Here is a 27151-nt window from a genome sequence, read left to right as displayed (position 1 = left end):
TGGGCACAATAAGGGTATCAAGTGAAAGGTATTGGCGACCAGAAAACGAATGTGGCATCAAAATTTGGGTCCTAGTAATCAAAGCCTCCCCCCTCCCCAACCCCAAAACTCCTCTAAACAGATATATTCGAAGTTCATGTCAATATGGGACTCAAATGAAAAGTATTAGGCAGTAGATTACAAATATGGCATACAACATAAGGTCCTAGTAATGGCACCCCCATATACCTCCAAATGGGCATATTAGCCGACCATGGCTATATGGGACTCAAATGAAAGGTATTTGGGAGTAGATTACGAATATTAAGAATTTGCGTTCAAATCCAGGTTGCGCTTTTCCTCCTAAAGATACGTCAAATGGATTAATTGACCCATTATGTCAATAAGGGACACAAATGAAAGGTATTTGAGAGTAGAAAACGAATTTGATATCCAATTTTGGTGCCAAGTGTTTTGGGGTACGCCCTAAAGCACCCCCTAAACTGAACTTCATTTCCGTTGGGAATAAAGAACGAATTTGATATCTATTTTCAGTGCAAAGTGCCAGTGGCCGCTTCAGCCCCAAAACACCCTCCAAGTGGTTCATATTTACCGGCCATGGCAATATGGAGCTCAAATTAAGGGGATTTGAAAGTGCAGCACGAATTTGATATCCATATTTGAGTCGAAATGTCTGAGGTGCCATCCCTCCCCTAATGAGAACATTACCCTAAGGAAGAACATTACCACCAGGAATTGAGTAGGGGCAAATTCTCACACATCAATGAGTGTTTTCCGATTCAAATTTAAACTCAATGATAAAGGACATTTTTTTAAAGCCTGGTCCGAACGGCGTACCACAGTGCGACACCTCTTTGGGGAACATTTTTTTTAAATGACCATGCATGGCATTGTACCTCGAAAATGTCGCCAACATTAAGAGGGGATAAACACCGCTTTGTCCGATGTTCTCGCCATGATTCGAAAGCATTCAGCGTCATAGCCTACAATGGCACGAATTCGATATCTGCATTCAGGGCGAAGTGTTCCCAACCTTAAAAAGATATTAGAGAGTTAAAGAAGGCGCTGCGGAGCGGGCCCCTTTCGGCTATTTGAGTATATATACTTGATCGCCATGACATTTTAAGTTGATTTAGCTATGTCTGTCCGTCCGTCTGACGAAAGCACGCTAACTTTCGAAGGAGTTAAGCTAGGCGCTTGAAATTTAGCAAAAATATTTCTTATAAGTGTAGGTCGGTTGGGATTGTTAATGGGCCAAATCGGTCCATGTCTTGATATAGCTGCCATATAAAGCTATCTGGGATCTTGACTTCTTGAGCCACTAGAGGGCGCAATTCGCATTCGATTTGACTGAAATTGTGTACGAAATGTTTTTTTATTACTTCCAACAACTGTGCCAAATATGAATCAAATCGGTCTATAACTTGATATAGCTGCCATATAAACCGATCTTGGATCTTGACTTCTTGGGCCTCTAGAGGGCGCAATTCTCATCTGATTTGTCTGAAATTTTGCATGAAGTTTTTTGTAATGACTTCCAACAACTGTGCTAAGTATAGTTCAAATCGGTACATAACCTGAAATGGCTGCCATATAAACCGATCTGGGATCTTGACTTCTTAGGCCTCTAGAGGGCGGAATTCTCATCCGATTTGGTTGAAATTTTGCATGAAGTGTTTTGAAATGTTTTTTAACAACTGTGCTGATTATGGTTCAAATCGATTTATAATCTGATATAGCTGCCATATTAGCCGATCTGGGATCTTGACTTTTTAGGCCTCTAGAGGGCGCAATTCTCATCTGATTTTGCTGAAATTTTGCACGAAGGGTTTTGTTGTGATTTCCAACAACTATGCTAGGCATGGTTCAAATCGGTCTATGACCTGATGTAGTTTCCATCTAAAGCGATCTGGGTTCTTGTCTACATGAGCCACTAGAGGGCGCGGTTTGGATGAATTTTTTCGGGAAGTGTTTTCTTATGATTCCCCATTACTGTGCTAAGCATGACTTAAATCGATTTATAACCTGATATAGCTGCCATATAAACCGATTTTTTATCTTGACTTCTTGATCCACTAGAGGGCGCAATTCTCATACGATTTGGCTGAAATTTTGCTGAGGTATTTTGTTATGACTTCTAACAACTGTGCTAAGTATAGTTCAAATCGGTTCATAATCTGATACAGCTGCCATGTAAACCGATCTTGGATCTTGACTTCTTTAGCCACTAGAGGGCGCAATTATCGTTCGATTTGACTGAAAAATTTGTACGTAGTGTTTTGGTATCACTTCCAACAACTGTATTGGGTGTAGGTGAAATCGGTTCATATCCTGATATGGCTGTCATATAAACCGATATAGGATCGTGACTTCCTAGGCCTCTAGAGGGCGCAATTTTCTTTCGATTTGGCTGAAATTTTGAATGAGGTATTTTGTTATGACTTCCAACAACTGTGCTAGGTATGGTTTAAATCGGTCAATAACCTGATACAGCTGCCATGTAAACCGATCTTGAATCTTGACTTCTTGAGTCACTAGAGGGCGCAATTCTTATCTGATTTGGCTGAAATTTTGTAGAACGGCTTCTTTTTTGTTTTTCAATTTTTTTTTCTGTGTGTAGTGCTAGCTGCAGCCACATCAAAAGAGAAACGATACGGATGTATGTTTTCAGCAACTTATGAATATGCCAGTCCTGACCTTTTGCAATGTGTGAAGATTTTGCTGTGGCTTTGTGAATATTTTATCTTTTAATGGATATCCTATCAAGGCGAAAGCAGGCCATATGCTTTTTTTTAATTTAACACATATTTCAAAGGACTTGGTTGAATTAAAATCATTTATTCCATTAACAACAGAGTGGGTTCAAACATCCTTAAAAGGCGATGTGGCCAACAGAGATAAAAGTCAGGCATGCACTTCCTTGTGAAGTTTTTAGTTGTTCCACATTTGCTTTTGCTTTTCTTTGTGGAGCAATGGCCTTATAAAAATAAAATGTATTATTAGGGAGTTAAATGTTATAAGCATTTCCCAAAAAAAAGGAAGGAAGACGGTTAATAATAAAAAAAATTGGATACCAAATTCAAGTTTTCTCACAAAGAAGGCTACAAAACTAGAACAAAAGCTTTATCCAAATATGATGATCGGATATAGGCCATATTCTTTCAGGCATAGGTCTGTGCCATTAAGTTGGCCGCATAGGAGGTCTGGATGATGGACCTACCACTTTGGAAACTTAGGATGTATGTGGAGAGTATGGCAGCCCTCTAGGCCTGAAATTCGAATACAATGTGGTCGAAGTTCATAGGGCAGTGTTAGGAGGCCCTAAACGGGCTCCTGATTTTGTGTTGGCCTGGGTTCTCGAACACGTCGGTGGTCTGGAGATGAAATGGGCGAATGAGTTTACCATGACCGGCAGATTTGTGGCCGGTCTTGCATTCTTGCCTTTTGTCGAACTACTGAACATAGTAAAGGAGATGGCCGGTGCTGAGAAGGTGGCAAGTTTTGAAGTCTGTGGATGAATGTCGGTTTGCCAGAACACTCTGGCCAGCTGTTGACCGAAAAAGGATTAGGGAATTGCTGGCCCTTGAAATGGGTCACTGAGTTCGATTACAGGAGTCAAAACCAGACAATGTGCTATAGGCCATTTGACCGTGTGCAAGGGGGTCCCGCACAATGCCTACTGCGGACGCTGTCTTGGTGAGAACGAGGAGGAGACGAACGAACACCTGTTCTGCTCATGCCATTAAAACCCGATTCAGACCATATTTGGCGCGTTGAAGGTTGAAGTTGTTGTACAAAATTTCAGCCAAATCGGATAAAAATTGCGCCCTCTATAGGCTCAAGAAGTATAATCGGTCTATAGCCCGATACAGCTCCCGTATAAATCGATCTCTCTATTTTAATTCTTGAGCCCCCAAAGGGTGCAATTCTTATTCGAATTGGCTGACATTTTACACAGGTCTCCAATATATAATTTAATTGTGGTCTAAACCGGACTATATCTTGATATCGCTCTAATAGCAGAGCAAATCTTTTCTTATATCCTTTTTTTGCCTAAGAAGAGATGCCGGGAAAAGAACTCGATAAATGCGATCCATGGTGGAGGGTATATAAGATTCGGCCCGGCCTTTTTTTTAAAGGATTTCCTAAAACTCTTAAAAAATCACCCTTTAGTGCGATGATAAATGTAAGATTGCGTGAAAAAATTAATTTTAACGTTGTCAAGTTGGTTGGAGGCCACCGTAGTGCAGAGGTGAACATGTCCGCCTATGACGCTGAACGCCTGGGTTCGAATCCTGGCGAGACCATCAGAAAGAATATTCAGCGGTGGATTTCCTCTCCTAATGCTGGCAACATTTTTGAGGTACTATGGGACCAGGACTTCTCTCCAAAGAAGTGTCGCACTGCGGCACACCGTTCAGACTAAGCTATTAAAACTTCAATCGGACTACACTCATTGATATGTGAGAAATCTAACCCTGTCCCTCAGTGTAATCTTCATGGGCAATATTTGCGTTTATAAGTTGGTTGGAGCTTCAGTGCCAAACATGGTTTAAGGAGCTATATACAAACTCTTTGGACTACAATGCACTTTCATAAAAATTGTATGATTATTTGAGTAGTACTACCATCTTTATAAAGTGAGGCATAAAATAAAAAAGTAGTACCCAAAATATTGCCTCTCATATCCACCCACAATAAAACCTTTCCAACTCAATTGCCAATAATTCATTTGTGAAATAGTCCCCCTAAATCTCCATACCATTACCACCATTCTTCTGCAGAAACTACGCCACGCATTTATTATTACGCCCGTAGCGTTTTATTCTTATAAATCGCGAATTTTATTATCTGCAGCATCCGGTTTAACAAAAAAATGTAAATTTCGCAAGCATAAAAATATTCCAAACATTTACTATGCAAGACGACAACGAACAACTAACAGCGATTACAACGGGTATCCTGGCGATGAACAAAATCCGCAGCTCACTTATGAAAAAAGGCAAAGAAGAATATACCAAAAAGAAAAAACGCAGCAGTACACCGGTGCTAACAACCCCTCTGGAAATATCTGCCTTAGCAGTGCCATGATGCTTCGAATGATAATTATGCTACAATTTGTTGTAAGGATTTTCATGTAACAGTTTTTATTGTGTTGGTGTTATTGTTATTCCACCAATTGTCTGAGGGAAGAGAAAAAGAGAGAAAGAGAGCCAGAGAGATATTTAAAAGCTTGTTCTTACCTTATAAGCTTTTTGTGGGCAAAGCTCTTCTAAGCCACATAGAACACCAAAACAACAACCTCCGTTTTAAGGGCGTTTACTTGGCAACATGTTGCTAATCATTTACTTGTGTTTTACATAATTTCGCCTTGTCATACAAAAATGTTTGGCAACATGTTGCTGTGATATTCTAATTAACCAACCATCATGCTGCCATACTCAAAGCCTTAACCATCCTCTTGTCCACATCAACATGTGGCAATTACGTGATTACCCTTGTAGGCATCTGTTGATAACTGGCATTCGGTAAAGCCCCGCTCAGTTGCTGGTTTACTGTCTAGATAGGTATGCGGTAAATAAAAGACTTGCCAACATTTTTGAAAAAATTCTTTTGGCTATGCTGCCGTTGTTGCTGTTAACGCATTTGTAAAATGTGAAACAACAAAAACGACAGCATAGCCAACATCCAGCTGGCCAATAGCCCAGTCAGTCAGTCAGTCAACCAACATTCAACATCTAAATTTGTGGAAAACAGCGTGAATTTATACAGACAGACAGACAGCCGTTTTGCCGGCTGACTATGTGATTTTTGCAGTCAGCAATGGCAACAACAGCTACATGGCGTACCAGCAATATTGCCAAAACAACATCAACATCAACACCAACACCGTCATCGTTATAGTCGTCCTCACCATCATCATCATCATCATCATCGTCACCAACACCATCATCATCATGGTCATCATCAATTGTCTTGGGCATTGTCATACGCATCGCATTCTCGTCATTGGCAACAGCAACAAGTATGGCCTGTGCAAAAGTTGATGAAACCCGTAACGTGAATCTGAACATTTTTGGTAGTAACAAGTTGCCTCCGCTCCCAGCAGCATTGACAGCAAAAGCAGCTGGTGCTTGCCACACATATTCTCTTCATGTCTCTTTCACCAGTTGTTGTGCACAGACATAACAAAATAACCCAACCCGGCATGCTGACTTACTCAATGCTGCCAAAAGGCATTCCATGTTGTCGTAGTTCAGGGTACAGTGGTTTCACAGCATAAATATTCAACATGGGTTCCCCATGTTAGTTGTGTCACGCATTTGGTATATACTGCAGTTGTCAGACCAATAATGCTATATGGTGTTGTGGTCTGGTAGACGGCGCTTCAATAGTCCACCTACTGCGCAATAGTTAATCGGATCCCATGTATGGCTTGTTTGTACCCCACAGCCGCATTGAGGACGGCACCATTAGATGCACTAAATTTTATGCTACATCTAATGCCTCTGGACATTGTGACTAGACAAATTGCAGCGACCACTGCCGTGAGGTTAAGGGAGATTTCTCTTTGGTCATGTGTTATCTTTGATACAATATCCGATGTTCCAGGCAGTGTGGGTTACACCATACCTGAGCCGCTTTTTGATAAAAAAAAGTACTGTACCACTATTCCTGATAGAACCGTCTGTCCGTCCGTCCGTCTGTCTGTCCGTCCGTCCGTAGGCCTCCGAACATAGGACGTAAATATGGTTCTGATCGGACTATATTCTGATATAGCTGTCATATAGCCCGATCTGCCGATAAATGGTCTGAAGCCCATAAAAGCTTTATTTATTACCCGATTTCTCTGAAATTTGAAACAGTGGGTAGTTTTAGGTCTCCCGACATCCGTCCCAAATATGGGTTCGATCGGACTGTATTTAGATATAGCTATTATATAGACCGATGTGCCGATTAAAGGTCTTAAGCTCATAGAAGCTGCATTTAATACCAGATTTTGTTGAAATTTGAAATATAAAATTCAACAGTGTCTTATATTTATTAGACCATTCAATGTCCGTGCGGAATTTGGGTGCATATGGTATCCAATTTTCACCGAATTGTGCCGAAAGGGCCTTTTTATTTATTTATATTCCCTTTATAAAAAATGCTTTGCCCTCAAACCACAGTACTTTAGTTTGCAATACTCCCATGATGTTCGGCCCCAACAACACTTAAGGCCGACCAAAAAGCTGTTGCAGCTACTACGAATAGAGTAACTGAGAATTTTAACTGTAGGGGCATATACACACACACACACAGAGATGTTCGTTTTGCACTCGTGTGTTCCTTCGTCAAAGCTCCCCCATGGTTGTTCGTCGTATGTTGGTCTGTAGGTTTGTTGTTTACATTTTTGGAGTAAAACATGCGAATGCGAAACGTAAGCACTTCACTTCACTACTCTATGTCAGACTATAGTATATCCCAGTACCCCTACCAGCCCCTACCCCCTCACTGTTAAGACATTCATGGGGACATACCTTCTTGTGAGCATAGAAAACCCCCTTAGGCAAAAGTAAACCATATGATGATGACGCTGGCAGCGCAGTTGACGGTGACGTTGATGGAGAATATTACGAATACTCTACCGAGTACGACGACGATGATGATAAACAACAATGACGACAACCATGTAGAAGACGAGGAGCATGATGATTGTAACGACGATGATGATGATGATGATGACGACGATGGCGGCTCGCGATGATGATGACTATGTTGCTGCCATCGTTTGTAGTTGTTGCTGTGATTGTGTTTCTGCCATTTGTGTTTTTGTTGGCATTGTTGTTGTTGCGTGTTGCACAAATCTTTAACCTGTCTGTCATTTGTTTTGTAGTTTCAGTCTTCGTTCGACACTGAATGCGGGTGGTACACACGGGGTGAATAACAAAAACAAAAAGAAAAATTAAGTTGTGGCAAAAAATATTCGAAATTCTCTCAAGTCACGCGACTACGCGCAAAAAAAAAAATAAAAAACACAAAAAACAATTGGAGTAATTCGTAAACAAATCTCAACAACAACGTCACGGCTGTTGAGACGGTTAAAAAAAAAGGAACGGAACCACACACAGACGTCAACATCATCCTACGTAGTTGTTATCAACATCGTTTTGCTTTAATGTCAACAAAGAACGTGATTGAGTGAGTTAGAGTGAGTCGGTTTATCCTTGGTGTTTGGGCAGCCTGATGAATTCGTGCAGACGGCGGGCGTTGTATTTGTTTATGCTACCGGCATTTTACTTTTAATTGTATGCGTGCTTGTGTGTAAATTGTTAAAGATTGTGTCAGCATATGTGTGGATGTGTGTGTGTGTGTTGTGTTGTGTTGGCTGCATATTTGTTTTGTTGTTTAATTTTTGTTTTTTTTTTTTTTTTGGTGTGTGTGTGCGCTTGTTTGCGCTATGTTTTTGAATAGTTCAGCGAGTGCTTGTGTGTGTGGTGTGTATGAGGCGACCAGAAACGGAAGTAAACAACAGTGTTGTAGCTTTTTTTTTTATTTTTTCTCCATTAACACACATCCGCACCAATATTCCCACCCCCTCAACACAGACAATAGCTGTGACAATAACTGTTAACGTGTTGTTAGTTTGTTTTGCTTGAGGATTAGTAGTGTGTTCTGGAAATTGAAGAAAAACTTGTATGCCGAGTGCATCAAGACTTTGATAAGCGTAAAAAGATAATCCATATGAATGCAAATAAATTTGAATTAATATGAAATCTGTGTTATTTAAAACCACATTAAAACCACATAATAATAAAATTTGCCTGCAGGTAATAAATATGAAATTAGGAATATTTTAAAGAATGTCTTAACTTTAAAATCATCGAAAACCATGTAAAATATAAGAGATATCTCCATGGGACATGAGGGCATTCTTTTGTAGGATTTTGCAAGCCCTGCCAAACAAGGAAACAAATAAACTGAAGTAACTTGAGACTTCATATTTAAGGGGAAATTTTCCTTTTGTGAATGATCTTTAACTTTATATTAAGGAATTCCTATACTAAATGGAAGTACTAGACCATCTACCCTGCATCTTATTGTAAAAAACAAAAATCTTCTAATGAAGATCCGACTATCGTTGAAGGTTAAAAAAAATTTACTTTTGAGAAAAAGATAGCAAAAGATGGAAAAACCTTGCAAATAGGAAATCATTTAAACTCTTACACCGGTATTCACAAAACTTAATGCAGATTTAAAATAGGCTTTTTTGCCGGATTTCCTTTATAAAACTGTCAAAAAAACCAATTTTCCAAGGCCTCATTAAGTTTTGTGTGTATGTGTTCTGCTCAAATAAAAATTAGAAGTTTTCGAAAAAAAAACCAGTAAGGAAAGGCAAAAGTAGGGTGGTGCCGACTTTATAATACCCTACACCTACCGTATAGGTACAAAGTGGGAGCTATGTCTAATTCTGAACCAATTTTGATGCACCTTGCCGGATGTTTTCAGATGGGGTATTAAACAATCCGTATCAAATTTCGAGCAAATGTGTTCAAACTGTAAAAAATTCGGTTGACAAATGACAACATTATTCCAAATTACCCAAAATCTGCCTAACATATATATGGGGGCTATGTCTAATTCTAAACCGATTTTGAGCAAACTTCTCAGATAATGTGGTACCGGTCGAGAAAAGCGTTGTTCAAAATTTTGCCAAGATTGGTCAAGAAATGCGCTTGCAGTGGCTCTAGAAGTGAAAATCGGGCGATATACATATATGACAGCTATATCTAAATCCGAACCGATTTCTATGAAATTCACCAGTAATATCGAGAGTCATAAGAAAATCCTTCCTGCCACATTTTGAGAGAATCGCTTAACAAATGAGCGCTTTATTGCAATATTTCTCAAAATCGGACGAGCATATATAGGGGAGCTATACCTAAATCTGAACGGATTTCGAAAAACTTCTCAGATACTATGACAGTCGTCTAGGAAAACTTAGACGGACAGACAGACAGACAAACGGACAAACAGACAGACAGACAGGCAGACGGACGGACAGACAGACGAAATTCAAATTGAAATGTCGGTTTGGCTTATATGTGCCAGTTTAAATTCAAAGACAGTATCGTTATTTGGATGTATTATTTCTCATTACCAAAATCCTTCGAAACATTTTTCTTATCTATGAAAATCGTTTTGTGTGCAATGAGATACCACTAGACTCAGGTTCATAAACGTCTGAGCGGTGGTGCGTGATTTTAGCAGTGAGGAGGAGTAGCACTACTTCGAAGTAAGTTTGCATGGAATGGGATCTTTGCGACGGACAAAATGTTGAAGATAATATTTTCACCGGGGCTTGAGGAAAGTATAAACTTCTAGCTCATTGCAAAGCTTTTACCCTTTTAAATCGCCACGCCTTAAACCAAAAGCCGTGTCATATGGACATATCCGGTAAATATAAGCACATAAGATACACAAGGGTCATATAATTTAAATTTAGGAAAACCATGCCAGACAAAAACAACTAAAAGTTCGGCCGGGCTGAATCTTGTTAGCCCACCACTAGGGATTCTGCTGAAAATTTATACAAAATTTATTCTACAACACAAACTTTTGTCAAACCAGCAGAAATTAAAGCTTCTAGGAACCGAACTAGGATGATAGAGAGACCGGTTTATATAGGAGCTATGTGAAGTTATAGACTAATTTTGTGTGTACTTGTCACCGTTGTTGGAAGTCTGAACAGAACACTATATGCAAAATTTCAGCCAAATCGAAAAAAAATTGCGGCTTGTAAGGGCTCAAGAAGTCAAATCGGGAGATCGATTTGTGTGGGAGCTATACCAGGTTATAAACCGATTTGGATCGTACTTGACACAGTAGTTGGAAGTTATAATATAACACTACCTGCAAAATTTCAGCTAAATCAGATGAACATTTAGGCTTCTAGGGGCTCAAGAAGTCAAATCGGGAGATCGGTTTATATGGGTGCTATACCAGGTTATATACCGATTTGGACCGTACTTGGCACAGATGTTGGAAGTCATAACGAAACACTACATGAAACATTTCAGCCAAATCGGACAAAAATTGAGGCTTCCAGGGGCTCAAGAAGTCAAATCGGGAGATCGGTTTATATGGGAGCTATATCAGTTTATGAACCGATTTGGACCGTAATGGACACAGTTGTTGGAAGTCATAATAGAACACTACATGCAAATTTTCAGCTAAATCAGATGAAAATTGAGGCTTCCATGGGCTCAAAAAGTCAAATCGGGACATCGGTTTATATGGGAGTTATATCAGTTTATGGACCGATTTGAACCGTACTTAGCACAGTGGTTGAAACTGTTAACAGAACACTACACGCAAAATTTCAGCCAAATCGGATAAAAATTGAGACTTCCAGGGGCTCAAGAAGTCAAATGTAGACATCGGTTTATATGAGAGCTATATCAGCTTATGGACCCATCTGAACCGTACTTAGCACAGTGATTGGAAGTATTAACGGAACACTATATGCAAAATTTCAGCCAAATCGGATGAAAATTGGGGATTCCAGCGGCTCAAGAAGTCAAAACGTGAGATCGGTTTATATGGGATCTATATCAGGTTCTTGACCGATTCGGACCGTACTTAGCATAGTTGCAAAAAGTCATACCGGAATACAGCATGCAAAATTTCTGCCAAATCGGGCAAAAATTGCGGCTTGTAAGGACTCAAGAAGTCAAATCGGGAGATCGGTTTATATGAGAGCTATATATGTGTTATGACTCCCACTAACGGAGCCATGTACGGTCCAAATCGATCTGTAAGCTGATATAGCTCCCATATAAATCTATCTCCCGATTTTACTTTGTGAGCCCCTGGAAGCCGCAATTTTTGTTTAATATGGCTGAAATTTTCCATGTGAGGTTCCAATATGACTTTCAACAACTGTGCCAAATAAGGTCCAAATCGGTCAAGAACCCAATATAGCTACCATATAAACCGATCTCCCAATTTGACTTCTTAAGTCCCTGGGGGCCTCAATTTACATCCGAATTGGCTGAAATTTTGAACTTTGTATTCTGTTATGACTCCCACTAACGGAGCCATGTACGGTCCCAATCGATCTGTAAGCTGATATAGCTCCTATATAAACCGATCTCCCAATTTGACTTCTTGAGCCCTTACAAGCCGCAATTTTTACCCGATTTGGCTGAGATTTTGCCTGCGGTATTCTGTTACGACTTTCAACAACTGGGTGTAGTATGGTCGAAATGGGTCAAGAACCTGATATAGCTCCCATATAAACCGATCTCCCGATTTAACTTCTTGAGCCCCTGGAAGCCATAATTTTCATCCGATTTGGCGGAAATTTTATCCATGGTGTTTTGTTATGACTTCTAGCTACTGTGCCGAGTACTTCTAGCTACTCGGTCGAGATCATGATATAGCTCCCATATAAACCTATCTCCCGATTTGACTTCTTGAGCGCTTACAAACATAAATTTTCATTCGATTTTGCTGAGATTTTGCCTGCGGTATTCTGTTACGACTTTCAACAACTGGGTGTAGTATGATCCACTAGGTCTATAATCTGATACAGCTCCCATATGAACCGATCTCCTGATTTTACTTCTTGAGCCCCTCGAAGCCGCAATTTACATCCGAATTGGCTGAAATTTTGAACATGGTGTTCTCTTATGACTCCCAACAATGGAGACAAGTACGGCCCAAATCGATCTATAACCTGATATAGCTCCTATATAAACCGATCTCCCGATTTGACTTCTTGAGCCCCTGGAAGCCTTAATTTTCAACCAATTTGGCTGAAATTTTGTACATGGTGTTCTGTTATGACTCCCAACAACTGGGCCAAGCATAGTCCGAATCGGTCACGAACATGATATAGCTCTCATATAAACCGATCTCCCGATTTGACTTCTGGAGACCCTGGAAGCCTTAATTTTCAACCAATTTGGCTGAAATTTTGCACACAGTATTGTGTTATGACTCCCAATAACGGAGCCAAGTACTTGGATTTCTGCTTTAGCTTCAGTGATTCTTCCTAAATTGCCACTAGGTCAACAAAACATTGGATTTTCGAATTCTGCTAGTTATTTTTCTCCAGCAATTTTGCTAATTTATGTAATTTGTAAAATCCCATTTTACTTGCAACACATGGGGGCATTTCGCCCCAAACTCCTTCATTAGAATGATAACATCAAAAATGTTGAGTGCCATTGCTAAGGCAAATTTGTGTTGAATACATGACAACCCCATATAGATTTAGATTTTAAATGTACTCCCAAAGACAGCCATAATGCTCTATCCCCTACCATGCCACAGCCCATATGTAGAAACTATTGCATTATCTCTCTCTCTCTCTCTCTCTTTGGGCATATGTGTCCTACATTTTAATCCTGCATTACCAAAAACAGTTTACCTTGCCCCACCTAAGAAAGTAGTAAAATTTTACGATTATTTCGGCATAGGCTAATATTTATGTTGGCCCGAAATTGCAGATTTTGTTGTGTTATTTGGCTCGTCCTCGCTTTATAGGGGTACGTGAGCTAATGTGAATGTGATTGTGATAGTTAGCGTTAATGGGTGAATGAAGTTGGGTGCGAGTGCGAGTGTTAATGTGTCTGTGTGGCAGTGTGTTTGCTAAAGTATTCTGTGCAGTATGTTTTCGAACATCCTTTGCCGTATGTCCTTTGTGTTGTCGTTGCTGTTGTGGCACATTGGCGGATGGGAATTTTGTGTAAAATTTCCAATGTGTACATTTTTGTTAATAGTAACTGTCGTTGTCGTTGTTGTGGTTGCCTCAGTTATTTTGTTTTTTTTTTTTCAACACTCCACACCATGTCCTGCCATCATATCCGGATTTCGTTTCCTCTTTAGCCACACCAAACCAGAATAAAGGCAGTTGTCCTTTTGCTGTGATGCTGTGACTCCTCAGCTGTGTGGTTGGTGCGTCGATGACAATGTCAGTGGCTCTGAGTGTGGGTGGAAAAAAAGTTTATTTTATAATTTAATTAAATGGCAAATCTTTTAGGTTTCATCTCTGGCAAACGAACAAAAAACGACAGTTGTGACAACAGCAGCGCAGCAACAACAGCAACAAGGACAATTTTCAAAAAGATTCAATAAATAACCCAACAGCACTTGGATTGGCTGTTTAAATAATTTATAGCATATCGAGATCAAATCGGATATAAAAACATAAAACAGCAACAACAAAAAAACTGTCTTTTCGCCCATGCTCACAAAGTGAAACAACAATTCAGACAAATCGTGCAACTCTCAACCATACTCGCAAGTGAATGAGGGAATCATCCAAGAGAATAAACGAATGAAATGTTTTGCCCAGTGAAACTGTGAAAGAATCCTTGCCATCATCAACAGCAGTGCCAAAAACAACAACAACAACAACAACAAAACTAATTAAAAATATAGAACAAAAACGTTTCTCAAACAGACAGACATAAAAACAAACTTTTTTTGATGTGTCCTAAGGCAAAAAGGATATTCGACTGAAAACACATCACAACTCCAACAATGTTGAAGGTAAGCACACCTTTTAAGTTTTTAAATTCATTAAATTTCATTTTGCCATAATTCATACGAGATTTTATGTGCTAAGTGCTATTTAATTGATTTAAAATGGGTGAAAATGATAAAAGTTTCAGCTGAAGCCAACAAAAGCCTTGAAGAGGGTTGGGCGGTAAACTTAAGGCATATTCGCTGGAATGAAAAACTCAAGAATTTTAAAGGGATAAGAGTAAAGGATGATATGAAACAGGCATTTTGTGCATTATTTAGCGTTTCAGATATTTTCATACACACCGCCATAGGATGGGCGGCATGCTGATCTAGTCATTCCATTCCATCTTGAATGTGGCCATATTCTTTGGTCTATCCTTCCGGCTATGGAAAAAACCACAAAACCCTTCGAACGCGTTAAGCTAGCTGCTTGAAATTTTCCACAGATACTTCTTATTGATGTAGCTCATTGGGGATTGCAAATAGGCCATATCGGTTCAGATTTGGATATAGTTCCCATATAAACCGATCTCCCAATTTGACTTCTTGAGCCCTTAAAAGCCACATTTTTTCTCCGATTTGGCTGAAATTATGCACGCGGTGTTCTGTTGTGACTTCCAACGATTGAGCCAATTACGGTCCAAATCGGTCTATAACCTGGTATAGCTCCCATATAAAGCGATCTCCCGATTTGATTTATTGAGCCCCTGGAATCCTCAGTTTTCATCCGATTTGGCTGAAATTTGGCATGTACTGTTCTGTTATGACTTCTAACAACTGTGCCAAGTACGGTCCAAATCGGTCTATAACCTGGTATAGCTACCACATAAACCGATCTTCCGATTTGACTTCTTGAGCCCTTACAAGCCGCCATTATTGTCCAATTTACCTTGAATTTTGCACACAGTGTTCTGTTATGACCTCCAACAACTATGCTAAGTACGGTCCAAATCGGTCTATAACCTGGTATAGCTCCCATATAAACCGATCTGCCGATTTGACTTCTTGAGCCCTTACAAGGCGCTATTTTTGTCCGATTTACCTAGAATTTTGCACACAGTGTTCTGTTTTGACCTCCAACAACTGTGCTAAGTACGGACCAAATCGGTCTATAAACTGGTATAGCTCCCATATAAACCGATCTCCCGATTTGACTTCTTGAGCCCTTACAAGCCGCAATTTTTGTCCGATTTACGTACAATTTTACACATAGTGCTCTGTTATGACCTCCAACAACTGTACCAAGTAAAGTCCAATTCGGTCTATAACCTGGTATAGCTTCCATATAAACCGATTTGCCGATTTGATTTCTTGACTCCTTACAAGCCAAAATTTTCTCTGCGTTTTAGCTAAAATTGTGCATGCGGTGTTCTGTAACTGCTTCCAACAACTATGCCAAGTATGGTCCAAATCGGTCTATAACCTGATATAGCTCCCATATAAACCGATCTGCCGATTGGACTTCTTGAGCCCCTGGAAGCGAAAATTTTTTGTCCGATTTGGCTGAAATTTTGCAAGCGGTGTTCTGTTATGACTTCCAACAATTGTGTTAAGTACGGCCCAAATCGGTCTATAACCTGAAATAGCTCTCATGTAAAACCGATCTCCCGATTTGACTTCTTTAGCCTTTAGGTTAGGTTGAATGGGTCTCCCACCAATGATGAGTTCACTCGCAGGCCAGTTTGGCCCATTGTGGTACCCTAGACAAAGAAAGGGAAGAAAAAGGAGAATGTGAGACCTCGTACCAGAGGCTATACACGCATAAAAAGATAAAGACAAAGACCAAAGACAAGAGGAATGAGGAAACCCAAGCGGGAGGTGAAGAACCGAACTTCGCTACGCAAGCACGGACCTACCTAGGCCGAAGCCTGTGTCTCCCCCACCTTCGGAACCATCCCGCTCCCTCAACAAACCTCACGAGTGATACCAGAGGTTCACCCAGATCACAGAAGAAACGGCTTCCCAGAAAGGAGAGCCTACGTCCCTGCATACTCGTACAGGAACACAGCAATTTCTCATTAGTCTCCTCCTCATCCTCATCGAGGCAACTTCTACAGAAGTCATTGTGTGATAATCCCCATGCGGCCTATGGCACAGTGTCTGGTTATGGTTCCTGTCAAGAGACATACCAGAGTTTCACCCAGATCACAGAAGAAACGGCTCCCCAGAAAGGAGAGTCTACATCCCTGCAGACTCGTACAGGAACACAGCAAGTGCTCATTAGTCTCCTCCTCATCCTTATCGAGGCAGCACCTACAGAAGTCATTGTGTGATATCCCCATGCGGCCTATGGCACAGTGTCCGGTTATGATTCCTGTCAAGAGAGATACCAGAGGTTCACCCAGATCGCAGAAGAAACGGCTCTCCAGAAAGGAGAGCCTACGTCCCTGCAGACTCGGACAGGAACACAGCAAGTGCTCATTAGTCTCCTCCTCATCCTTATCGAGGCAGCACCTACAGAAGTCATTGTGTGATATCCCCATGCAGCCTATGGCACAGTGTCCGGTTATGACCCCTGTCAAAGTACTCATCGACCTCTTATCGAACCAGCTATTCCCTCGTCCTCCTCTGGTCGATAAGCGGCCATAGCGCCTTTGCAGTCCGGCAACCATATACCGTATCCCACCTCGCCACCGATGCCGCCCTGGCCATCACCTCTACTGTGTTCAGTAGCTCGACAAATGGCACGAAGGCAAGACGGATGACTGGTCCGCCCGGCGCAGACGAACCCCTCCTTGCGCACTCCTGCGACCTCTCATTTCCTGGAATCCCCGCATGCCCAGGAACCCATGTCAACGTCACATCGTGGGCCCGGAGCCTATCCAGGGATTCCTCACCATCCTCGACCCCAAGGCCTTGAGCTCCGCCATACTGTCTACATAAATTCTGAGTTTCGAGGGCGGTGGGCCCCTAGCCAGAATTTCTCTTGCGCCTACTGCAATGTCACAGATCTCTGCCTGAAAGACCGTGCACTCGTCCGGCAGTCTCAGAGACCTACTGATATTGAGTGCATCAGAGTAGACCCCCAATACAGTCTCTGACTCCATGTTGCAGCCATCGATATAGATCGAGGTCTCATCCTCCTCAAGTACACCATCCGCCCTCCATTCGTCCCTCTTGGGAAAATCACGAATGCCGTCGCTCCAGTCGGGACTGGTGCCAGGTAGTCGGAGATCCTCCTTGGTTTACTCTCCGTATCCATAACACCCAGAATCTAACTGTGGCCGCAATCATCCTCCTTCAGCATGCGGAGCTCTCTCAGCCTAAGCGAGACCCTGGCGGCACAGGTCCAAATATAGGCCCCAATGGGCTGCATATCCAGCATCGCCTTCAGGCCTGCCTGCGGTGCGAATCTCAGCGCCCCTGTGATGCCGACGCAGGCCAGTCTCTGGATCTTCTCGAACTCTTCGTACGCGTCCTCTTCCATGCGACGTCTCACCATGCCAGTGCTCCATAGGCATAGGGGGTGACTCCCAAAATGATATATTTGATGTATAATAGATCATCTTGGGAGTCACCCCCCACATCCTAACGAACATCCTCCTGCAGGAGTAAAAAGCGCACAGTGCCTTACGGCTTCTTTCCTCGGTGTTCCTCTTCCATTACAGTTTCGAATGGAGGATTATGCCTAGGTACTTCGCCTTCGACAGCCGAAGGGGGACCCCGTCCAAGGACGGGAGTCTGAACTCCGGTAGCTTATATCTACGCGTAAAGAGCACCAGCTCTGTCTTCCCTGGGTCGGTCCTCAACCCATTGCTGGTAGCCCATCGCGACAAACTCCTCAGAGACCCTTTCATGATCTCGCTGATCGTTGACAGAAACTTGTACCTCGCAACTGTAGCCAGCATTAAGAGGGAATAACCAACACTTAATCCGATGTTCTCGCCAGGATTCGAACGCGTTCAGTGTCATAGGCTACAATGGCAAATACAAATGCAAATTTTGCCCATGAACATTCTATTAAGAAACAGGGGCAAACTTTTCACATATCAATGAGTGCAGTCCGCTTCAAGTTAAGTCTCAATGATAGGGGGCCTCCTTTTTTATAGCCGAGTCCGAACGGCGTGCCGTAGTGCGACACCTTTTTGAAGAGAAGTTTTAAAAGGCATAGCCAGGATTCGAACACAGGCTTTCGGTGCATAGGCGGACATGCTAACCTCTGCTCTACGGTGGTTACAATGACACGAATTCGATATCCACATGCAGAGCGAAGTGTCCCCACCCTAAAAAGATATTAGGGAGTTAAAGAAGACGCAGCGGAGCGGGCCCGGTTCGGCTAGTCTTTTATATAAAAATTAAATTGTTGCGTGTGTCTGTTCCGTATAGATTCAAAAACATCTAAACCGATTTTTATGAAATTTACACAGATGGTAGAAAATAGGGTACTACATTTTTTAATATCTGAAGGGGGGAGGACGCTCCCCCTTACCCCAATTTTCAAAAACGCCAGATCTCAGAGATGGGAGCACCAATTTAAACAAAATTTTGTATGCCACCTTGTGGTACCCCAAAAACAGGAAATAGGTATGAAAGTTTGGGGTCAAATAACTTGGGGGGGACGCCCCATCCCAAAACACACCCGAACGGACTTGTTTACCCATTGGGACAATATGGGTATCAAATGAAAGGTATTTAAGAGTAGAGTACGAACTAGGTATACAAATTTCGCCCAAAGTGTTCAGGGGGGGTCCCCCACCCCCAAAATACCCCCCAACAGGACTCTTCCACCGCTTTGGGCATTATGGGTATCAAATGGAAGGTATATAAAAGTAGAGTACAAATATGACAGAAAAATGTACTCCTTGGTGTCTCAGGAGCCTAGAAAACCCACTAACAGAACATATTTACCGATTGGGACGATATATGGTTATCAAATGAAAGGTATTTAAAAGTATAGAAAAAATCTGATATAAATATTTATTCCTTGGTGACGGAGGCGGCCCCACCCCCGAAAAACCCCTCAACAGGCCATATTTACCGGTTGTGACAATATGGGTATCAAATAAAAGATATTTGGAAGTAGGTCCAAGGTGTCTACGGAGCCTCTCCAACCCCCAAAACAGGCATGAATGTCCAACGTCACAAAATGGGTATAAAATGAAAGGTCTTTGAGAATTAACGAGTATGGGGTATCAGCACCTCCAAATAGAACTTTTTTTCCTTACCGTGGCAATATAGGGCTCAGACAAAATAAGAGAGAGAAAGAAGACGCAGCGGAGCGGGCCCTGTCCAGCTAGTAATGTTTATTAGTTAATTTTAGTTTTTATATTCGTTTGTGCCGTTTTCAGCAGGTGGCTGTTTATTGATTTGAACTTCATACCCACTCACCAAGAGCTTAACAATAGGAAATTTAATTTCGGTTTTGTACTTTGTGCCATTTTTGCTTTGTAAGATTTTCAATGGCAATGTCTCTGCTTCTGCCTGTGTCGTCTGTTGTTGTCTGTAATAAAGCAAAAGACAAATTATAATAAATTTTCTTGCTTATGCCAAACCACGTCAGCAGCCATATTCCGGAAGATATTAAATGAGACAACAAAACAAAGACTACTACCCAGGAATTGGAAACGGGAATGTACTTGACTTGTTGTTGTGTGATATGAAGTAGTAGCGGTGCTGTTTGACTAAGACCGAAAAGCAGGGCAAGTACATGTACTTTATACAATTACGTTTGCTGCTACGGGCGGACGGGGGGACGGAAGGACAGACTAAAGGACAGGACAGACAGACGGACGGACAAAGTACCTAAGAATTCTGTGTATACTATTGAAATATTTATCATTTTCATTTCCTGGTAGTGGCAGGCATGACTTAGTGAAGCCCCCCCTCTTCACTTGGCCGCATCCTTGCGTTGTTGTTGCGAAATTAATGCCGTTTGTTCTCCCCGACTACAATTACATACATCGAAGATGACTTCGAAGTGTAGCAAGGTTGGGATAGGACAATCAGTTGCTACCTAGTTTTCTTCTAGAGACAAGTGGTGTTAGTATGGGAGGGGGGAACCATTGAGAGTCTGTGGCAGTATATTTGTAGATTTTCTCACGGCAAACAATTACCGATAAATAAAAATTTTAAATAATGCAAAATGAACGTGCCCCACTTATGGTAATGACCCATGGCATACAATTATGGAAGAGGATATGCGAGATGGTGCGGATGTATGTCTTCAATGTAGGGGCACCTATCTGCAATTCAATGAAACTACTTTTCTTTGCTATTCCACCTCGCTCCACCCACACACACACTCATCAATAATAGACGATGCCTGGCAAAAAGACAATTACAAGGACTAAGATTTTGTTGAGCACGAGCAAGTCATAAACTCCAGCTAAACCTATGAAAAAAAAAAAAACTCTTAAGACCATGATTATGATGGAATAGAAATATAAATCTACGCAACATAAAATGTCCTAGCAGTAGAGGGAGAGAGAGAGGGAGAACAACAAGTTGGGGAGAAGGATGTTGGAAAAATGAAAAGAATAATCTATCTGCCTTATAGTGGTATGAATGATGTATAATTTCCCTCCCTCCATGTTGGACTGATTTATTTTGCATTTTTTCCCTGTTTGCTATTGTTGGGCAGAAAGTTTATTAACCTCCCTTAAGGGTGAGGGGATAGTGATGATAAAGGACATGCTCATTAACTATTTCTATTGAAAAATCTTTAGGTGTTAGGTTATCAATTTGTTAAAGGGAGCGAAGAATTTATTGAAATGCGAGAAGTAAAACAAGTAAAAAGGCATTAAGTTCGGCCTGGTCGAACTTTGGACACCCAACACCTCGGGTATATGTGTAAACCCCTTTTCCTCATAATCCGGTGAAAATTGGATAACTTATGCACTCAAATTCGGTACGGACATTGAGTGGTCTAATAAATATAAGTCACTGTTGAATTTTGTATTTCAAATTGCAACAAAATCGGGTAATAAATAAAGATTTTATGAGCTTCAGACCCTTAATCGGCATATCGGTCTATATAATAGCTATATCTACATATAGTCCGATCTCAACCATATTTAGGTTGGATATCAGGAGGCTTAAAATAATTCTCTGTTTCAAATTTCAGCGAAATTGGATAAAAAATAAAGCTTTTATAGGCTTCAGACCCTGTATGGGAGATCGGTCTATATGGCAGCTATAACTTAATATAGTCCGACCTCAACCATATAAGGCTCGGATATCAGGAGGCTCAAAACAACTCACTGTTTTAAATTTCAGCGAAATCGGGTAATAAATAAAGCTTTTTTTGGACTTTAGACCCTTTATCGGCAGATCGGTCTATATGGAAGCTATAGCTAAATATAGTCCGATCGGAACCATATTTAGGTCAGATGCTGGGAGGCTTAAAACTGCGAACTATTCTAAATTCCAGCGAAATCGGATAAAAAATAAAGCTTTTATGGCCTTCGGACCCTCTACCGGGTGATCGGTCTATATGGCAGCTATATCTAAATATAGTCCGATCTGAACAATATTTATGTCAGATATCTGGAAGCTGAAAATAACCCTCTGTTTTAAATTTCAATGGAATCGGGTAAAAAATAAAGCTTTTCTGGCCTTTAGACCCTTTATCGGGAGATCGGTCTATATGGCAGCTATATCTAAATATAATCGGATCTAAACAATATTTGGGTCAGATGTCGGGAAGCCTTAAGCTACTCACTGTTTCAAATTTCAGCGAAATCGGATAATAAATAGAGCTTTTACGGGCTTCAGACCCTTTATCGGCAGATCGGTCTATATGACAGCTATATCTAAATATGGTCCGATCTGAACCATATTCGGGTCGGATGTCAGAAGGCTTAAAATAACCCACTGTTTTAAATTTCAGCCAAATCGCGTAATAAATAAATGTTTTATGGGCATCAGACCCTTTTTTTGGGGGATCGGTCTATATGGCAGCTATATCTAAATATAGTCCGATCTAAACCATATTTGGGTCAGATGTCGAGAAGCCTTAAGCTACTCACTGTTTCAAATTTCAGCGAAATCGGGTAAAAAAATAAAGAATTTATGGGCATTAGACCTTTTATCGTCAGATCGGTCAATATATCAGGTATATCCAATTTTGGTCCGATTTGGCACGTTCAAGAACTTAACCAGCGTGCATCAAAAGACGTATTTGTGCCAAATTTCAGCTCAATATCTCAATTTTTGAAGGCTGTAGAGTGATTACAACAGGCGGAGGGTCAGGCGGATAGACGGACAGACACACGGACATCGTTAAATCATCTTCGAGTTTTACGACGATCCGAAGTATATATACATTGTAGGGTCGGAAAGTGATATTTCGATGTGTTGCAAACGGAATGACTAAACGAATACAGCCCCTATCCTTCGGTGGTGGGTAAAAAAATCCGTCTTGCTAAATTTCTAAAGAAAGGGTTAACAAATGACCACATTATTGCTGTGTTGCTGAAAATCGGACGAACATATATATGAGAGTTATATCCAAATCTGGACCGATTTCTATAAAATTCACCAGTAACATCGAGAGTCATAAAAAATCCTGCCTGCCAAATTTCAAGGAAATCGGTCAAAAAATGACCATTATATTGCATTATTACTGCAAATCGGGCGAACATATATTGTATATGGGAGCTATTTCCAAATCTGAACTGATTTTTTCCAATTTTAATAGGCCTTGTCTCTAGACCGAAATTTGAAGACGATCGGATGAAAATTGTGACCTGTACTTTTTACACAAATTAACATGGACAAACGGACAGACAGACGGACAGATAGACGGACATACGGACAGACAGACAGACAGAGACAGACAGACGGACAGACAGACGGACAGATAGACTGACATGCAGACGAATAGACAGACGGACAGTAAGACGGACAGACAGAAGGTCAGACAGACGGACAGACAGATGCACAGACGGACAGACAGATGCACAGACGGACAGACAGACAGACAGACACAGACAGACAGACAGACGGACAGACAGACTGATAGACAGACGGTCAGGCAGACGGACAGACAGACGGACAGGCAGACTGATAGACAGACGGACAGACAGACGGATGGACAGACAGACAGACGGACATATCTAATTCGAATCAGAAACTGATTCTGAGTCGATCGGTATGCTTATCAATGAGTCTATCTCTCTTCCTTCTGGGTGTTACAAACAAATGCACTAAATTATAATACTCTATACCACAATGGTGGTGTAGGCTATAAAAAATAATGAGAACTAATGGTGTTCAAAATCAATTTTAGGATATTTTAAGTAGAACAGACCAACTTTGGTTGGTGTGAACAATAATGCATGCTGATACATTGCTTCGAACAAAACCGACATGTTGAAGTCTAGAGAAGGTTTCGGGCGATCCCTTTGTTAAACCTTTAGGTTAAGTGCCGCCTAGGCAAGTGCGTTGTTAACTATGCCCCACTTTCTGTTCACTTCCTCCTGTTTATCATATTTTTATATGCCTTCTCGTTTGCTTTTTTGCTTCTTTGTTTCTTACTGCATTTCTAAACTACGCAACGCTTGATATTTTTTTTTATTTCTCCAACCAAAGGGACTTGCACTGAAGTGGAAGAATTCCTGCGTATACATCATGCTCGCATACTTTTTGCATGCAATTCTTAACTTTAGTGCTTCTGTTCTTTATTTGGGGGTAAATATGCGTGTCATTATGCGTAACATAAGGATTGCCAATGAATAGGGCAGGAAAATTCTTTGAGCTATATTTTTGCAACAAAGTTGCATAATGAGAAAAGAGATACATTAATTGAAAATGAATTCATTTTGTAGTTCTAAGCGGTTGTATTGTATAGTCATACAATTGCAAAATGATTTGTTCGACTTTAGGGTTATAAGCAAACAAGTAACAGCGTGCTAAGTTCGACCGGGCTGAATCTTGGGAACCCACCACCATGGATTCTGGGCAAAAATTGCGGCTTCCTGGAGCTTAAGAAGTCAAATCGGGAGATCGGTTTATATGGGAGCTATATCGAAATCTGAACCGATATGGCCCATTTGCAATTCCCAATGACTTACATCAATATTAAGTATCTGTGCATTTCAAGTGGCTAGCTTTACGCGTTCGACAGCTATTGTGATTTCGATAGACGGACGGACAGGCGGGCATGGCTAGATCGACTCTAAATGTCAAGACGATCAAGAATTAAAATATATACTCTATGAGGTCTTAGACGAATATTTCGAGGTGTTTGCAAACGGAATGACTAGATCAGTATACTCCGATCTTATGGCGGTGGGTGGTGATCTGTACCATATTTGAATCGTATGTCGGGAGACTTAGGGCAACTCACTGATTCAAATTTCAGCGAAATCGGGTAATAAATAAAGCTTTAATGGGCTTCAGACCCTAAATCCCTCAGATCGGCCTGTATGGCAGCTATATCTAAATATAGTCTGATTTGAACCATATTTGAATCGAATGTCGGGAGATTTCAAGCAACTCAATTGTTCAAATTTCAGCGAAAACCCTTTATCGGCAGATCGGTCTATACGGCAGCTATATCCAAACAAAACTCGATCAAGACCATGTATAGGTGAGATGTCGGGAGGCTTATAATAACTCACTGCTTCAAATTTCAGTGAAATCGGATAATAAATAAAGCTCTTATGGGCTTCAGACCCTTTATCGAGAGATCGGTCTATATGGCAGCTATATCTAAATATTGTCCCATCTGATCCATATTTGGGCCAGATATGGGGAGACCTGAAACTACTCACTGATTGAAATTTCAGCGAAATCGGATAAAAAATAAATCATTTATGGGCATAAGAACCTTTATCGGCAGATCGGTGTTATGACAGCTATATCCAAATATTGTCCGATTTGGCCCTTTCAAGAACTTAACCAGCGTGGATCAAAAAGACGTGTCTGTGCCAAATTTCAGCTCAATATCTCAATTTTTGAAGGCTGCAGAGTGATTACAGCAGAAGGTCCGTCCCTCTGTCCGGCCTTCTGTCCGTCCGTCTGTCCGTCCGTCTGTTGAAATTAAGCTATAGTCTTTATAAATGGGGATATTAGGCTGAAACTTTACACAGATTCTTCTTTTGTCCATTAGCAGGTTAAGTTCGAGGATGGGCTACATCGGACTAAATCTTGATATAGCCCCCAAATAGACCGATCCCCCGATTTAGGGTCTAAGGCCCATAAAAGCCACATTTATTATCCGATTTTGGTGAAATTTGAGACAGTGAATTATGTTAAGCCTCCCGACATACTTCTGCAATGTGGCACAGATCGGTTCAGATTTGGATATAGCTGCCATATAGACCGATCTCTCGATAAAAGGATTTGGGCCCCTAAAATGCGCATTTATTATCCGATGTCGCGGAAGTTTGGGACAGTGAGTTATGTTAGGCCTTTCGATATCCTTCTTCAATTTAGTCTAGATCGGTCCAGATTTGAATATAGCTGCCATATAGACCGATCTCTCGATTTAAGGTTTTGGACCCATAAAAGGCGCATTTATTGTCCGATGTCGCCGAAATTTGGGACAGTGAGTTAAGTTAAGCCCCTCGACATATTTCTACAACTTGGCCCAAATCGGTCCAGATTTGGATATAGCTGCCATATAGACCGATCTCTCGATTTAAGGTTTTAGACCCATAAAAAGCGCATTTATTGTCCAATGCTGCCGAAATTTGGGACAGTGAGTTAAGTTAAGCCCCTCGACATATTTTTGCAATTTGGTCTAGATCGATCAAGATTTGCATAAAGCTGCCATATAGACCGATCTCTCGATTTAAGGTTTTGGGCCCATTAAAGGCGCATTTATTGCCCAAGTTCGCCGAAATTTCAGACAGTGAGTTGTATCAGGCTCTTCGACAATTTTCTGCAACTTGGCCCAGATCGGTCCTGATTTGGATATAGCTGCCATATAGACCGATATCTCGATTTAAAGTCTTGGCCCTTGGTTATACCCAATTGAACAATGACTTGTACTTATTGGTATTTGGTCCAAATCGGAACATATTTCGATATAGCTGCTTTGGGGCATGAGGTATGAATTTTTCACCGGATTTTGACAAAGGTGGTTTACGTATACATTCGAGGTGGTGGGTATTCAAAGTTCGGCCGGCCGAACTCAACGCCTTTTTACTTGTTTTTTGTAAAACAAAGTATTTTCAAAAAAGTAGGAGTTGGTGAATGCGGCCCCGCCGAACTTCACTTCACTTGTTGTTTCTGCGGAATAAACTTTTCTTCTTACTCCTTATCAATACCTCTCCATCATCTGGCATTTTGCTACTGATTGTAGGGACGCTCTGTATGAAGCATCCTTAGCTTCAGTTGCGCAGTTCGACTCTCTTGGTCGTACCATGGATTACTCGGGGTAGGCTTCTGGTATTCAAGTACGGTTTATGCGGCAGTTTTCATGGATTGGACAATGGTTTGCTACAGCGCGGTTCTATTTTCCGGACAAGAAGTACTTGCATCAAATAGTTGGGTCTGTCGAGTATGGTAGGCAGTTGCCATCTGTTGTCTGTTGTAGCCTTTCAATGTCCAGCTTCTGTGCAGTATCAGATCTTACTTTTCTCGCCACGCTTAAACGGGTGTTACAGCAGGCTATATGGGGAACAATCATGAGGCTTTGTTAATTTTTTTATGTTGAAATCTGGTACTGCCAACTACCATGTTT

At 41.2% G+C, this 27151-nt stretch overlaps 1 protein-coding gene across 2 annotated transcripts in view; it reads left to right on the top strand.

Moving 5' to 3' along the window:
- The window catches only part of LOC106086944 (uncharacterized), a 297353-nt gene that overhangs the window by 76762 nt on the left and 193440 nt on the right, over positions 1–27151 (top strand). The window contains exons 1-2 of one of the 2 annotated variants that reach the window (XR_009396990.1): positions 7917–8194; positions 14171–14544. The exons of the other annotated variant lie outside the window; for it this stretch is intronic. The gene's annotated coding sequence lies outside the window, so the exon portion shown is untranslated. Of the gene's footprint in view, positions 1–7916; positions 8195–14170; positions 14545–27151 lie in introns of those variants that run through there. 2 annotated transcript variants of the gene reach the window in all.

Source organism: Stomoxys calcitrans, chromosome 1 (genome assembly GCF_963082655.1).
Source record: "Stomoxys calcitrans chromosome 1, idStoCalc2.1, whole genome shotgun sequence".
Classification (NCBI taxonomy): Eukaryota; Metazoa; Arthropoda; class Insecta; order Diptera; family Muscidae; genus Stomoxys; species Stomoxys calcitrans.
The sequence above is the reverse complement of the archived record's forward strand: the minus strand, read 5'-3'. Positions and strand labels throughout refer to the sequence as shown.